Source organism: Hylobates moloch, unplaced genomic scaffold (assembly GCF_009828535.3).
Source record: "Hylobates moloch isolate HMO894 unplaced genomic scaffold, HMol_V3 SCAFFOLD_7, whole genome shotgun sequence".
Taxonomy (NCBI): domain Eukaryota; kingdom Metazoa; phylum Chordata; class Mammalia; order Primates; family Hylobatidae; genus Hylobates; species Hylobates moloch.
This window is the reverse complement of record NW_026652282.1, coordinates 74011763-74029912: the sequence shown is the minus strand read 5'-3', so window position 1 is coordinate 74029912 and position 18150 is coordinate 74011763. Positions and strand designations below refer to the sequence as shown.

The following is an 18150-nucleotide window of genomic DNA, read 5'->3' as shown; positions in this document are numbered from 1 at the left end:
AGGTTTAAAATCAGCACATAGAAACAAAAGCAATCTGAGAAATAGAAGAGATATATTTAAAAATCAAACAGAATTTTTGGAAATGAAAGAATCACTCATGTAATTTGGAACTACAGTTGAAAGGTTTGACAATACACCATACTAAGCATAAGAATTTCAGAACTTGAAGATGGGTAATTCAAGTCAGATAAAAATAAAGAAACAAATGTAAAAGAATAAACAAAACCTTCAAGAAATATGGGATTATGTAAAGCAACCAAACCTGTAATATATTGGCATTTCTGAGAGAGAAGAAGAAAAATTAGGCAGCCTAGACAACATATGTGAGAGAATAATTCACAAAAATTGCCATAATCTCGCTAGAGAGGTAGACATCTAAGTACAAGAAATCCACAGAGTGCCTTCAAGAGGCTATACAAAACAAACATTATCAAGGAATATAGTCACTGTATTATTCAAGGTAAACACTAAATTTAAAAATCTTAAAGGCAGCTAGAGAAAAGGGTTAAATCATTTATAAAGGAAAATCGACTAGACTAACAACATACTTTTAAGTAGAAACCTTACATGCCAAAAGAGATGGGGGACCTCTTTTTAGCCTCCTTAAAGAAAAAAATGTAAGCCAAGAATTGTATATCCTGCCAAACTAAGCTTCATAAATGAAGGAGAAATAAAGTATTTCCCAGCCACACAAAATCTAAAAGAAGTTGTTACCAATAGACCAGTCCCATAGGAAATGCTTAAAGGAATTCTAAATATGGAAATGAGAGGATGATACTCACCATCAGAAAAGACCATATAAGGACAAAGCTCACAGATCCTATAAATTACACAATTGAAACTCCAAAACAACTAGCTAACAATAGTACAACAGGAACAAAACCTCATTTATCAATATTAACCTTGAGTGTAAATGGCCTAAATGCCCTGTTTAAAAGATACAGAGTGGGAAATTGAATTTAAAAATAAGAACCAACCATCTACTGTCTATGTGAGACCCACCTACTGGTTAACGACACATTCAAACTCAAAGTAAAACGGTAGAAAAAGACACATCATGAAAATGAAAAACAAAAGCAGGAGTAGGCATTCTCATATCAAACAGACTTTAAACCAACAACAATTAAAAAGGTAAAGAAGGATATTATATATATAATGGTAAAGGGTTTAATACAACAAGAAGATTTAACTACCTAAATATACATGTATCAAACACTGGAGCACCCAGATTCATAAAACAAGTAGTTATAGACCCATGAAAAAAGATTGATCACAAACAATAGTGGTGGGAGACTTCAACACCACACTGACATCACTAGACATATCATTGAGGCAGAAAATCAACAAAGAAACTCTGAACATAAACTGGACTGTAGACAAAATGGACCTAATAGATATTTACAGAACATTCTACCTAACAGCAGCAGAATATGCATTTCTGTCACCTGCACATAGAATATCATACAGAATCAACCACATACCTGGACATAAAGCAAATTTCAATAAATTTAATAAAATCAAAATAGTATCAATTATCTTCTCAGATCACAGTGAAATAACATTAGAAATCAATACCAAGAGGAACTCTCAGAATTACATAAGTTAATGCAAACTAAACAATTTGTTTCTGAATGACATCTGGGTAAACAAAATTAAAACTGAAATCAAAAAAATTTTTGAAATGAATGAAAATAGAGACACCACATATCCAAACCTCTGGGATAAAGGAACAGCAGTGCTGAAAGAAATCATAGGCAATATAAGCAAATGAAAACATCCCATGCTCATGGATGGGTAAAATCAATATTGTGAAAATGACCATAGTGCCTAAAGCAATCTACAAATTCAATGCAATTCTCATCAAAATGTCACCATCATTCTTAACACAATTAGAAAAAAACAATTTGAGAATTCATATGGAACCAAAAAAGAGCCCACATAGCCAAAACAAGACTAAGCAGAAAGAACAAATCTGGAAGTATCACATTACCTAATTTCAAACTATGCTATAAAGCCATAGTCACCAAAACAGCATGGTACTGATATAAAAATAGGCACATAGACCAATGGAACAGAATAGAGAACCCAGAAGTAAACCCAAATACTTACAGCCAACTGATCTTCAACATTGCAAACAAAAACATAAAGTGGAGAAAGGACACCATTTTCAACAAATGATGCTGGGATAATTGGCTAGCCACATGCAAGACAAGGAAACTGGATCCTCATCTCTCACCTTATAGAAAAATCAACTCAAGATGGATTATACAAAAGTCAACTCAAGATGGATTATGGACATTTGTTGAATAGCATATCCTTTCCCCACTGTAACCTCTCACTGTAACCTCTACCTCCTGGGTTCAAGCGATTCTCCTGCCTCAGCCTCCTGAGTAGCTGGGATTACAGGCACCTGCCACCAAGTGCGGCTAATTTTTCTAATTTTAGTAGATACAGGGTTTCACCATGTTGGCCAGGCTTGTCTCAAACTCCTGACCTCAGGTGATCTGCCGTCTCGGCCTCCCAAAGTACTGGGATTAGAGGCATGAGCCACTGCACCCAGCTGGTTCCATAAAAATTTTAGGATTGTTTTTGTATTTCTATGAAGAATATCACTTATACTTTATTAGAGATTACATTGAATTTGTACATTTTGGGTAACATTTTAACAATATTCTTTCAATCTATGAACATAAAATAGCATTTTATTTTTTGTGTCTTTGTCAACTTTATATTTTCAGTGTAGAGGACTTTCCCTTTTTTGGTTATGTTTGTTCTTAGGTATTTTATTTTTGTAGCAATTTTAAATAGAATTGCTTTCTTCATTCATTTTTCAAATGTTTCACTATTGGCACACAGAAATACTACTGATTTTTGTTTGTTGATTTTCTTTTTTCTTTTCTTTTCTTTTTTTTTTTTTTGAGATGGAGTCTTGCTCTGTCACGAGGCTGGAGTGCAGTGGCGTCATCTCAGCTCACTGAAACCTCTGCCTCCCGGGTTCAAGCGATTCTCCTGCCTCAGCCTCCTGAGTAGCTGGGACTACAGGCGCATGCCACCACGCCCAGCTAAGTTTTGTATTTTTAGTTGAAACAGGGTTTCCCCATGTAGGCCAGGATAGTCTCAATCTCTTGACCTCGTGATCTGCCCTAGCCTTAGCCTCCCAAAGTGAGCCTTAGCCTCCCAAAGCGCTGGGATTACAGGTGTGAGCCACTGAGCCCGGCCTGTTGATTTTCTAACTTGCAACACTACTGGATTTGTTTATCAGTTCTAACATGTTTTGGTGGAATTTTTGAGTCCCACATCGGAGAAAAGTCCAGGACCTGATGACTTCACTGCTTCATTATAGCAAACACTTACCAAAAAAAATGCCAATTCTACTCAAACTGTTTCAAGATATTGGAAAGGAAGGAATACCTTCATACTCATTCTATGAGGCCAGCATTATTCGGATACTACAACCAGACAAAGACAGAACAAGGAGAGAAAACTACAGGCCAATGTCCCTGATGAACATACATACAATAATCCTCAGCAAAATACTAGCAAGTCAAATTCAACAACACATTAAAAAGATAATTCACCGTAATCAAGTGAGATTTATCCCAGGGATGCATGGATGTTTCAACATATGCAAATAAATAAATATAATACATCACATTAATAGAATCAAAGAAAAATCTATATGAACCTTTTAGTACATGCCAGAAAATCATTTGAGAAAACTCAACATCACTTCATAATAAAAACTCTCTAAAAACTGTGTTTGGGAAGAACTTACCTCAGCCTAATAAAGGACATATATACGACAGACCCACAGCTAGCATCATATTGAATGGGAAAAATTGGACACCTTTTCTCTATGATTTGGAACAACACAAAGATGCCCACTTTTACCACTTTTATTCAACACACTACTGGAAGTCCTGGACAGAGCAATTAGACAAGAGAAAGAAATAAAGAGCATCCAAATTGGCCAGGAAGAAGTAAAAAATCTTCTTGTTTGCAGACAATATAATCTTATATTTAGAATAACTTCTTTTAAAGTCTCTCTTTTCCTCATTTCACCTGGTTAAACTTCTAGCTGGTGTACAACTTAGCTTGCTGCGTTCTTAGAACTACTAGCCTCCTCTTAATTGATTACTACGAAAAATCTCCATTGTTTTCTATTGCTATTTTAGATTTAAACTTCCCAGCTCTGTTCCAGGTAAAGTCAGTGCCCTTGGGAAAAAAATACACAACTCTGTCTTACGGACTGCCTCTTTTCCTGGGCAAAATCTTTTTGCCAATCCTCCGCTCAAAGTCATACTCTGGCTGTATAACAAGCCAATGGGCAGTTTGGGTAGATTCTGGTCTTTTCAGCTTATCTCTCTTGGCATGGAACCTATGCCCTCTAAGAAAGCTCATCTTGTTGAAACTGGGATAGATAAAGCTCCAGCCATATGAATGGGGGCTGGGTACAGGAACAAAACCTCTGACCTCTTAGCCAGATGGACCTGAAGAGGAATGAAAATTTTTAGCATCATTCTCCTCTTAGAAAGATGTTGTGGCCTTAGACTGGAAGGGAAGGAGAGAAGTAGCCATGTGTTGTTGGTTGGACCCCTTCCCCTACCTCACAGTAGAATTTCAACACACTGAAAAGGGCATGGCAATATGAAGGAGTGTGTTATGGTCCAAATGTCTCAGACTATCATGACTCTTTCCAATATTTAGTATATTTTCTTAAATATATGCTAAATATATAAATGTATATAAGTGTGTATATATACTTAAGTGCTTCCTTATATATTTATATACATAAATATATATGTATATGTGTGAATATATACACATATATATGTGTATATGTAAAATTTTCTGCATGCTCTTTGGGCAATTTCTACAGATTGAAATTGCTGATTTTAAATAATTTTCACAAATTATGTTTGTTTCACTGGGGAAAGGGTCTGTAGAGCTTTTTATGCTACCCTTCTGGAATTGTCGCTCATCTATTAAACTTTGTTTTTAATTTAATTAAATTTTAATTTATACAATTTGATTTATAATAATGGATGTATTTAACAACTAGCTTTTAAAAAGTCTATAAATTAACATTCTATGCCTGCTAGCCAGTATAAGCTGCTTTCAGCACAGTGCTGAGTTCAGTACAGGAAGCATGTAAGGTGTAATGCATACATATAGATACGTAGTTGCTCTTCTATGAGAGAGGAACAACAACTTAAAAAAATAGCAAAATTATTTTGAGGTTGTCCTGAATATGTGTATCTGTATTATCAAAAAGTAATTATTAACATCTCATAAAATGCTCCATTTGTATTCTTCTTCTTTTTTTTTTTTTTTTGAGACAGAGTCTTGCCCTGTCGCCCAAGCTGGAGTACAGTGGCATGATCTCGGCTCACTGCAACCTCCACCTCCTGGGTTCAAACAATTCTCCTGCCTCAGCCTCCCGAGTAGCTGGGATTACAGGTGCAAGCCACCATGCCTGGCTAATTTTTGTATTTTTTTTTTTTTTTAATAGAGATGGGATTTCACCATGTTGGCCAGGCTGGTCTCGAACTCCTGACCTTGTAATCTGCCCCCCTCTGCCTCCCAAAGTTCTGGGATTACAGGCGTGAGCCACCGCGCCCGGCCTGCATTCATTTTTTTGTGCAGATAAACTTTGACCATAGTTGCTGATTATGTCAAGTTTGAAAAATTGTGACCCAATATTATAATAATTTCTTATGATCTTTATTGGACAATCATTTTGTATAGTTGATTTATAAATGCTTCCTAGAGATACCAGAAAGTATAGATTTAAATTTTTCCATTTATCAGTGTGTAATGTTTATAAAAGCAAGCAAAGTCCATTTTCAAGTGTGGAATCATTTGATAGTAATAACCTATATGAAGCTCAAATTCAGGACTTTCCTAGATTTAATGCCTTTCTTCGGGTTTTGCATCAGCATCTTAAAATTCTGGTCTTCAGACAAAAGCACATTTTATGCACTTTAACTTCTTTTAACTAATCGTTGTTAAAGACATCTAGAGACATTATAAATGCCTCTTATCTATCATCTCGTAAATAATGGGAAAACATATTTACTAATATAGAACTTCTTATAAGACAGATCATAGAGACAAATTCTTCCTTGCTACTCTGGCAATGAACAGTTAGCATAAACTCATCACACTATCACCATAGGCATATCGTGACACCCAGAGGCTTTTGTGGCCCAAAAAAGTAATTTCTGTTTTGCTTCATATAAATCTAGAATTAGGAATGGAATAATTGAAGCTTATTTTGTGCTTCATGTGATGAGTTAATACTAATTATTGTATAAACACGAAAGGAGAATTTTCTCTACAGAACAGTGACTAATTATCCATTTTCTCTTGTGCCTAACTTAGTAGATGTTCAAAATGTTAATGGTAACCTAAACCTGTTATGTTTTTGATTGACTCATTCTATGTTTTACAGTGTATTTGAGCTGTAGTGACTATGTACTTTTTATAGTTTACTTGATATTGAATATTTTTGCACCAAATAGTGTGAAAGTATATCAGTAGAAAAAGTAGCATTCTGCAATGTTTTACTATGGTTATAATATTAATTTTTATTTTTATGAAAATATCATTCCTGTAGAACTCAGAATACACTTAATTAGACACATGTGCTGAACAGGCTTAAAAAACCCAAACCACTGAAAAATGCTAAACTGACATTATGCTGACACTGCAGATTGGCTAAGTTTTAATTGTTATATGTGATGAGCTTGCGTGGAAGTGATTCACATGATACCATGATAATGGCACTCAGTGAGCATGTCGATATAAACATAAAAGTTTAACATAAATATGATTTTAGTAAAATATGCCTTGCTAATAACTTGCTTCATACAACTAATACTATAGCTTTCAAAAATTAGCTCAGAAAAGTATAACACAGTGGAATGTATATTCAAAAAATCCCTTGTAATTAAAAGTGCGAACTGTTTAAATATCTTTTGAAGATGCCTCAGTTTTGCTAAGAATGTTTCTTGAAAAAACTTTTGCTAATTAGTTGTCAGCCATCATTTTTTTATCATCACATTACACAAGTCGTGGAATATACTGGCATGTACATTTATCCAAATAGAAAACAAAGTATATATTTAAAAAAAATAGTTTTTCCAGGACCATTTATTTTGGCTTTTAAAAATGTTTTATTTCAGACAAGTATTTCTTTTGCCTATTGTGAAAATTTCACATATTATGAATCTGATCAATGGCCAGACATACTTACACTCATAGTGCTAGTATAATTTTGTATAGTACTCTATTTATAATAAACTTAATGGTGAACAAACAAGTTGATACCTACACTGTTTAAGTTGCAGGAGAAGGGTTTATTCTTTTATATATACATACGTAAATAAATAGCCAGTTCAATAATAGTAGCTAGGAACTGTAACACTCCACGCCAAATAAGAGATAAGGCAACTAGGTAGAAAATTAGTAGCATTATAGAAGTCTTGAACAACGTTATTGACAAACAAATATCAACACTATCAAAAACTAACTGATACCTTTAGGGCATTCCACCAGAAAAAAGTAGTTGGGTTATAACATATAGAAATGTAATATATCTAACACTAACATAACACAAAGAAGGTGGATTAAAGAAAATCTGTATTACAGTAGGGAAATGACAAAAGATGGTAACTCAAGTACATAGGAGTAAACAAAAAGGACCATAAATGGTTAATAAGGGTAATATAACAAACTTTATAATATATATTTACTATAATTTATTGTCTCATTTTTTAAAAGACTTAAAATTATATGAAGTAATAATTTTAAAGTTTGTGAATATATTTGTATAATATGTATAAAAATAGTAACACACAAATAAGGAAGAAGACACAGAGCTATATAGAAGTAATATTTTTAGATTTCAGTGTAATTAAGGTGCCCTAAATCTGAAGTTGATTCTGATAAGGTCTGTATAATAAACCCTTGACAAATCAGTAAAAATAACTAAAAAATATAGCACAAATGTATTAAACACATACAGAAATCAAATTTACCCAGTGGAATATAAAGTCCAAGTCTGTGTTTTTTTGTTTTTTTTATAATTTTTAAAAGCAATTTATTTATTTATCTATTTTATTATTATTATACTTTAAGTTTTAGGGTACATGTGCACAACGTGCATGTTTGTTACATATGTATACATGTGCCGTGTTGGCGTGCTGCACCCATTAACTCGTCATTTAGCATTAGGTATATCTCCTAATGCTATCCCTCCCCCCTCCCTCCACCCCACAACAGTCCCCGGTGTGTGATGTTCCCCTTCCTATGTCCATGTGTTCTCACTGTTCAATTCCCACCTATGAGTGAGAACATGAGGTGTTTGGTTTTTTGTCCTTGCGATAGTTTGCTGAGAATGATGGTTTCCAGATTCATCCATGTCCCTACAAAGGACATGAACTCATCATTTTTTATGGCTGCATAGTATTCCATGGTGTATATGTGCCACATTTTCTTAATCTAGTCTATCGTTGTTGGACATTTGGATTGGTTCCAAGTCTTTGCTATTGTGAATAGTGCTGCAATAAACATACATGTGCATGTGTCTTTATAGCAGCATGATTGTGTTTTAATTGTGATATATGGTCACATGTGTGTAATCTTGAAACTAAATGTATATTCTATTATTTTATGTGGAGTACCATATACAAAGGAAGTAAGCCACAGCTTTTGATAGTGTTACTTAAGTCTTCTATATCTGTAGGCTGATTGTCAACCTAGTTGCTCTATCTCTTATTGAATGTGGAGTGTTGACATTCCCATCTATTGCTATTAAATTGCCTATTCATTTCTGAATTAGCAAATATTCCCTTAATGCAAAAATAACAAAAATACAGATGACAGAGAAAGCAAAAATTAAATGGCAGATGCAATCCAATTATTAATAGTAACATTAAATGTAAATAGATTAATCCAATCAAAAGGCAGAGATAGACTGTACAAAAATACCTGATTCCACAATATGCTGCTTATAAGAGACATAATTTAGATTAAAAACTACAAGAGAATAAAAGTAAAATGATGGAAAATATGTATTACCAAAAAGCAAGAAGAAGGCTGGAATGTCTATTCTACCATCAGACAAAATAGACTAAGAAATTTTACTAGAAATACAGTGGGGTATTTAATAACCAACATGTATAAATCTATTAGAAAAATAATTATAAATGGAAATGCATCTAAAAACAGAGCTTAAAATGCATAAAACAAAAACTGCCAGAGAATAAGAGAGAGATTGATCATTCAACAATAACAGAGTCTTTAATGCTTTGTCTTCAACAGTAGATGGAACAACAAGGCAGAATATCATCAATGAAATATAAGACTATAAGCTTAGTAAACTCAACAGGTATCTATAGAATGCTTCACTTAAGAACAGAGTATACATTCTTCTCAATGTATACGTGGAATATTCTCCAGCATAGATAATATGCTAGGCTAAACGAAGCTTCAATAATTTAAACAGAAATAATATAAAGCATGTTTTTCCACCAGAATGGAATAAAATTAGTAATTAATAACAGAAAAAAATTGGAAAACATATGTATATGGAAATTAGAGTACTCACTCTTAAGTAACAAGTACGTCAAAGAAGAAAAAAAGGAAATCAGACAATACTTTGAGATGAAGGAAAATCAAAATGTAATGTAATAAAACTTATGAGACTAAGTGAAAGCAGTGCTTACTGGGAATTTTATCAGTCACTATATTAAGAAAAAGAAATGTCTCAAACAAATTAATCAACCTTCCACCTAAAGACACTGGATGGAGAGCAAACTAAAACTAAGGCAAGCAGGAGGAAAAAATAATAAAGATTAGCCTAACTTTAATGAAATTGAAGCTAGATAAAACAGAGAAAATTAATAAAACCAAAAAGAGATTCTCTGGAATAATCAACAAATTTGAGAAATCTTTAGCTAGATTTCTTTTCTTCTGACCTATTTGATTATTAAATATATTTAGATGAAAAGTATGATAGAAACACATCTATCTATACCATATGAGAACAATTTAAAAAATACATCAAAATCATTGTCCTCACAACATGATATCAATACTTTTTCTTTTTTTTTTTTTTGGACAGAGTCTCACTGTGTGGCCCAGGTTAGAGTGCCGTAGAATGATCTCGACTCACTGCAACCTCTGCCTCCCAGATTCAAGCGCTTCTCTTGCCTCAGCCTCCCTAGTAGCTGGGACTACAGGCTTGTGCTACCACATCTGGCTAATTTTTGCATTTTTAGTAGAGACAGGGTTTCACCGTGTTGTCAAGGCTGATCTCAAACTCCTGACCTCAAGTGATCCACCCATTTCGGCCTCCCAAAATGCTGGGATTACAGGCGTGAGCCACTGTGCCCAGCCAGATATCAATATATTTTTAAATGAAATTTGTCATCAACTAAGTATATTTTGATAAAATAGATTTTTTAATGCAGGTGAGCTACACTTATCTAACTAAAAATTTAAAAACAACTTATTAATATTTGGAATGCTATATCACTACGACTGAAAAGCCAATATGAGAAATTTTAATTCGTGTAGAAAAAGTTTTATTCATATGCTACCTATCTTCACAAAGAATATATAAATTCACCTCTACACATAATATAAAACCAATAAATACCACTCTTAATTTTCAACAGTAATCTGAGAGCAGTGAGAGAAGAGGTTAGAAAATTAAGCCTGAGCAACAGTGCTTAAAACACAGCTTGCATGAACTAATATTTAATAGAGCAGAAGAAAGCTGGGTGTAATTTTAAAATCTCTCTCTGTTATCTTTAATTTCTTTGAGTTTCCTCAAAACAGCTATTTTACATTTTCTGACTGAAAGGTCACATACCTCTTTTTTTCTAGGATTAGTCCCTGGTGCTTTATTCTGTTAATTTGGTGAAGTCATGTTTTCCTGTATGTTCTTGATACTTACTGATGTTCATCTCTGTCTGGGCATCAAAGAGTTAGGTTTTTATTGTAGTTTTCTTAGTCTGGGCTTATTTATCCTCATCCTTCTTGGAAAGGCTTTCCAGATTTTCGAAAAGACTTGGGTATTGTGATCTAAGCTGTATCTGCTTTAGGGGGCACCACAAGTTCATTAACACTGTTTTTTGCAGACTTATATAGGTACCATCTTGACAGTCCTGGGCAAGATACGGAAGAATTATCTGAATTACAAGGCAGAGAATCTTGCTCTCTCCCCTTACTTTCTCCCAGAGTCTCTTTCTCTCCTTTGAACCACTTGGAACTGTAGTTTTTGTGACACAAGCATCCCTGTGGTCACTACACCTAGGATAGCACTAGGTCTCACCCAAGGCCTGCTGTAACCATTCCCTGACTACTTACTGTGTTTACTCAAGGGCCTGGGGCTCTACAATTAGCAGGTGGTAAAGCCAGCCAGGCCTTTGTCTTTCCCTTCGTGGTGGTGAGTTTTCCCAGACCTCGAGTGGGTCCAGAGGTGCCTACCAGGAGCTAGGGACTATAGTCAAAAACCTTAGCAGTCTACCTGGTATTCTATTATACTGCAACAGAGCTGGCACTCGAACCAGAAAGCCCAGTGCTTCCCACACTTCCTTTCTCTTTCCAAAGGCAGAGGAGCCTCATCTTGTGGCCACTGCCTCCACACACCCACAGAGGGTGCTACCAAGCTATGGCCGATGACTCCTTAAGGCCCAAGGGCTCTTCAGGCAGCTTGTGGTGATTGCTGCCTTGCCTAAGACCCGCCCCTCAACCTTCAGGGTAGTGGGCACTCCTCTGGCCAAGCACAGGTCCAAAAATATTGTCCAAGATCCAAATCTTGGAATCAGGGACCTCAAGAGCACACTTAGTGCTGTAAACTCCTGTGGCTAAGCTGGTACCTAACCTGCAAGACAAAGTCCCCTTTACTTTTCCCTCTAGTTTTCTCAAGCAGAAGGAATCTTGCTTTGTAGCCACCAGAGCTGAGAATGTTTTGAGTCTCTACTGAAGCCAGCAAGTCTCAGAGTATCACCCCAAGCCCTTGACGTAGTACCAGGGTATCGCTGCTAGTTATTCAGGGCCCAAGTGCTCTTCAGTTAGCAGTTAATGAATTATGCCAGAATTGGCTCCTTTCCTTCAAGGGAGTCAGTTCTCTTCTTACACAGAGTGTGTCTAGCAACATCATCCAGGAGCTGGGGCCTGGAAAGGGGATCTCATGACTGATGGTGCTCTATTCTGCTGTGGATGAGCTGGTATTCAAGAAGCAAGACAAAGCCCTCCCTGCTCTTGCCTCTCATCTCCTCAAGCAGCCTTTCAAGTTTATTTGGAGATCCATAGCAATTTAGCCCATGGTGGTGAAGCGTGCAGAAACTCGAGTAAGGGCCACTGAGATTGGCAATTCCCCTCTAGCTAGGGCTGGTTTAAATGCACCCTCTTTGGGTGGGTATCAGCTGAGTTTGCTTTTGTTTTCTTTCTGCTATAGCACTGCAGCACTGAGTTCAATGTCTCACAATTGCTACACTATTCCTCTTCCCAGCACACAGAAATGTTCTCCACACCACATGGACACTGCCAGGGGATGAAGGAGGAGTGGTGTTAGCATTCAAGACTATTTTTTTCTACCTCTTCAGTGCCTCTTTCAGCAATATAAAGTTATAAACAGGTGCTCGTCTAATGTTTGGTTCTTATAATGGTGTTTTTTGTAGATTGTTGTTACATTCGTGTTCTTGCAGGTGACACGGTTAGTGGAGCCTTCTGTGCTGCCACCTTGCTCCCCCCCCTCAAGTACTGTTTTACAGTTTTGAAGAGCACTGGTCAGGTATTTTTCAGAATGTCCCCCAATTGGAATTTCTCTGATGTTTATCTCATTATTAGACTGGAGTAATATATGGAAATCCTGAGGTGTAAAACATCATCGTCATGACATCATATCAATGATACATACTCTCAACACGATGCATCACCATTGATGTTAACATTGGTCACCTGCCTTAGATAATATTTTCTAGTTTTCTCCAGTGTAAAGTCACTTTCATTCGCACTCTATCCATATTATATGTGTGTGCAGCTCAGATTTAAGGAATGGGGAGTTACACTCCACCTCCTTAAGGACAAATTCTCTACATAAATTATTTAGAATTCTTTTGTGTGAAAGATGTAGTTATTCTTCTCTACTCATTTATTTATTCAATAACTCATTAATTTATATCAGTATGAACAAAATGTTTTTGTTGTGGATTATTATCCAATACAAGCTCATTTATTACGTTGCTGAATTTTTTCCAGCTTTAACCATTGGTAGCTCTTTTTATTTGCTCCTATAGCCCTTTGATGAACCTTAAAATGATCTGATTTTTAAGGCACTGTCTTACTTTCTGGTGCTATAAGATGCACCAGGCTTGCCTTACGTGTTTTCTTCCCTGTTTGTAGAATCAGTCATTCCTTTAAGGAGATATGGTTTCTTTTATTGAATAATTATATTAGAAAACAAGATTCAGGTGCTAGATGTACTCTTTGCTAATGGCGTATAATTGCTTTTAGGCTGTCTCACCTGACAGAGTAAAAAGATATAGTTGTGAATACTAACCTTTGTATTATAGACTTACCTATAAATATTTATATATGTATTCATTTCTCCATTATCATATATATATAAATACATACTGATGTCTCTAACATTATTTAATTACCATATATATGATCCCAGCCTCCTCCTCTCTTTGTTAATATTTAACCTCTCACTCCAACAGTAAAAGCATAAACAAAAACAAACACAGAAAACCGGCTTCTACATTCTGTCATACACTTATTGATTACTCAATTTCAATATATATGTATAGTAATTTCAGAATTGCTAACCCATATCCTTATGGGAAATGGTTTTCTAAACTTATACACTGCTTCTACACAGTTTCTTTTGCCTTTAGTCCTGCAGACTCTTCCATCTCCTTCATTGAGGTCATTTCATACATTTCACATAGTTATAGTACATTGTATTTTGTCAGATTCTGCATTCCATCCCTGGAGTCTTAATCTTCTCAATTATTTAAAAAAAAAAAGTTTGTGTACATTCAGACTTACTATTTTTTTTTTTTTTTTTGAGACAGAGTTTCACTCTTGTTGCCCAGGCTGGAGTGCAATGGTGCAATCTCGGCTCATTGCAACCTCCACCTCCCAGGTTCAGCGATTCTCCTGCCTCAGCCTCCCGAGTAGCTGGGATTACAGGCATGTGCCACCACACTCAGCTAACTTTGTATTTTTAGTAGAGACGGGGTTTCTCCATGTTGGTCAGGCTGGTCTCAAACTTCTGACCTCAGGTGATCCGCCTGCCTCAGCCTCCCGAAGTGCTGGAATGATAGGCATGAGCCACCACACCTAGCCCAGACTTACTCTTAGTGCATAAAATTTTATGAGACTGGATAAATGCTCAATGTTTCAAATACATCATTACAATAACATACAAGATAATGTCAGTTCCCTAAAAAATCTTCTGTAGTTCACCTATTCAAACATTCTCTCACCCTTTCAACCCATGACAACCATTGATGTGTTTATCATTTCTGTAGTTTTACCTTTTCAGTATGTCATATAATTGGAATTATACAGTATCTAGCTCTAGAGACTGGTCTCTTTCAGGTAGCAACATGCATTTAAAATTCATCTATGTCTTTTTGGTTTTTGGTAGCTAATTTATTTTTATTCCTGAATAATATTCTATTGAATGGATGTACCATAGTTTGTCCATTCATCCACTCAAGGACATATTATTTGCTTCCAGGTTTTGGTAATTATGGATAAACCAGCTATAACCATTTGCAATAGGATTTCTTTGTGCATGCATATTTTTATATTTTATTTTATTTTATTTTTATTTTATTTTATTTTATGCATTTAGTTGTTCTGCTAGTTATGTAGTGGTTCTCATTCCAATTTCTAATGACACATGATGTGCAGCATGTTTTTACATACTTCTTATTTACCTGCATTTATAGATATATATTCCATGTTGAGGTGTCATTATATATGTGGATACATACATGTGTTAATGGGCCCCTAGTGTATGATTCTTCTCCTATATGTGTTATCTTTAAAGTAACATAAATACATATTCACATTCTAACTATACTACTTTCAGTCTTGATCACTAGGAGCCATAGTTATCTCATCTATAAGAAATGATATGCTTTTCTCATAGGAGTGTTGTGAAAACATAAAAATTAGCAATTTTGTATAAGGCACAAAATAAATGTTAGTTCATCTTATTACTTACAATTCTAGAAAATAATAAGTCTACACATTTATTTTTTATTTTATTTTTAAATTTTAGATTTGGCGGTATGTGTATTAATCTAAACTTTCTTTGAGCCCCAATATAAAAAATTCATGAAAAAAATTAGTTATCCAGTGGGAAAAAAACTGTATATAATGTAGATCGTGAGTTTGTCTCATCAAATTTTAACTCACATATTTTATTCTGCCTTTGAACAAAAGTGTTACCAAAAATTGTTTCTTTATATATTCAACCTTTGGTAAATCATAACACTTAATCATTGTCACGAATTAAGGTCTTAATGGAGGGCTGGAGACCCTTTTTTCTCTCTCTCTCCTCTGATAAACATTTTCCTTTTACTTTCTGCCACCTCACTCTCTCAATTCTGATATTTCTCTTCTCAACTCATCAATACTCTACACTCCACCTGATATCACCTTTTTTCAGCTAAGTGAATCATCCTTTTTTAGTGTTGAAATCACCTCCCAGCAGAGAGCCAAGAGACTTTTAAGGACCCAGTTATTTTTTCCCTTTATCTCATACTTGTACTGCTTAATTTCCATTCTTTTTATTTTATTTTTTATTTTATTTTATTTTTATTTTTTATTATTATTATTATACTTTAAGTTTTAGGGTACATGTGCACAATGTGCAGGTTTGTTACATATGTATCCATGTGCCATGTTGGTGTGCTGCACCCATTAACTCGTATGGAAAGTCATTTTATACGTGTATCCAGATTTACTATTCTTTGTGTAGGAAGAGCAAATCTAATCACTGTAACTCTTTTATGGTCAGAAACAGGATGGATTTTTGCATTTAATATCCAACAATAAAAATAAAATATTAATTCTTTTTCAGTGTATCTGCTGAAATACCAGTGACCTTGGAATATTATACACTTAAGCAAACTGTCTTTTCAAGTGTTAGCCAACTGCAGTCACATGGTTTGTCTTCTCACATTGCATCTCTTACATTTCTGCTTTCACATTGTGTCTCTTACAAACCAAGACCTATGTTTGAAAGTGTCAGCCAGTCCATTAATAAGAACATTTAATTAAAATGCCAGTTGTGTTACAACTTGTTCCCTAAAAATTTCTAAGTAACTGAAAAATGAAAGTTTATTTCCCAGCTGTAGATTCCCCAGGGAAATTCAGGAAATACCTTTATAAAATCTGGTAAGAAAAAAAAAAACAAAAAATTCTATTCCACATGACTTCTTTCATTAAGAAAAAACCTGGAGGAGATTCTTCCAGTGTAAATACGGTAATGAATCCCTTGTAACTATTGCCTGGTGATATTTTGATTCACTGTTTCTCAAATGAAATGTTAAGTCTCTACTTCATTTTTCAAGAGTTATTATTGATATTAGAACTCACATTGTATTATTTTGAATTGGTGGTTGTTTTGTATCATAAAACTAAGGAGATGATAACAGCATAGTTTCAGGAATTACACAGTTTATTGACATACAAATATAATTTTTTTCCCTTAGGTTTGCAGTGTTTAAAGAGGGGGAGAATTACATGAACAAATCTCACAGAGAATGCACTCAATAGGCAAGGTACATTAACCACATGGTAAGTGAGTTTCAAAATTATTAGTCTACTTGCTAAATCTGAATAAAAGCAGGCCTCTATGGAAAGTAAAGTCTAATTCAACTTTGAGGTAAGACTTTATAGGAGTGGTTCTCAGGAGAGATTATATCCAACATAGTAGGAGATCTGTGAAGGCGCTTCAGGTCCTTTGACACAAGACGATGAGGTTTCTGTTGACCAACAAGCCTTCAATGGTTAACTCAAAGGCTAAAGATGTTGCTTTGCCACTACCTGACCTGTTAGTCCTCAGAGAAGCAGCTGACAATGCAGCCCTATCACAGAAGATGTTCTTGATCTATAGCCTGCTACAGCCTAAGCTCTCAAAGTTTCTGTCAAATTTGGGTTTATAGGTATTTTGAAGTGCAGGAGTTGAGATCAAAATAATTCACATATGGATTTTTATAAGGTGTCACCTTCTTAAGGGGAATGGGGAGTAAACTCCAAGTTCTTATCATGGCAAAATATATCACTTATATAGCAAACTACATAGGTGTTTGGAATCATTTCAAGGTTATATAACAGTGATTATTGGTTTAAAAGTACAACATATGTGTCATGATCAACTGAAAAGATTGTGAGCTTTCAGAATCCTATAATTTGGTCTAAATAATAGAAAGTATAAATTATTTTTAAATAAATTTCTGCCACATTTATTAGTTACCACATGGTTAACATGGAATTGAGTTGTTTCTATGAAGGAAGACTTCCACTGTAAGCTACAAATGGACTAATCCGATCTTGTATATTTACAAATTTAATCATTCAACTTATTAAATTATAAATAAAATTTTAGATGTAAATGTAACAGTTACATTTTCTACTTCAATATTATAGAGATTAAATTTGGAGGGCTTAAGTGAACCCAGTTATGGTATAATTTTCTGCCACTTCAATGAATGAGGGGTATGGCATTGAAAATGGTATCATAGGCTGGGAGTGGTGGCTCATGCCTGTAATCCAAGCACTTGGGAAGGCCGAAGTGGGTGGATCACTTGAGGTCAGGAGTTCGAGATGAGCCTGGCCAACATGATTAAACCCCATCTGTATTAAAAATACAAAAAATTTAGCTGGGCTTGGTGGCTCACACCTGTAATCCCAGCTACTCGGAAGACTGAGGCAGGAGAATTGCTTGAAACCAGGAGGCGGAGCTTGCAGTGAGCCAAGATCATGCCACTGCACTCCAACCTGGGTGACAGAGCGAGACTCCATCTCAAAAACTAATAATAATAGTATCATAAATCAGTTCAATGCCATTTAAGTTGGCTGAAAATTTCGCACAACAAACAAATTGAG

General features: G+C 35.1%; 1 long non-coding RNA gene across 1 annotated transcript in view; it reads left to right on the top strand.

Annotated features, from left to right (window-relative positions):
* Positions 1–18150, top strand: part of LOC131383901 (uncharacterized) — a 37707-nt gene that overhangs the window by 5312 nt on the left and 14245 nt on the right. Inside the window, exon 2 of the long non-coding RNA XR_009214300.1 lies at positions 16755–16839. This is a non-coding gene — a long non-coding RNA (uncharacterized LOC131383901). The remainder of the gene's footprint in view (positions 1–16754; positions 16840–18150) is intronic.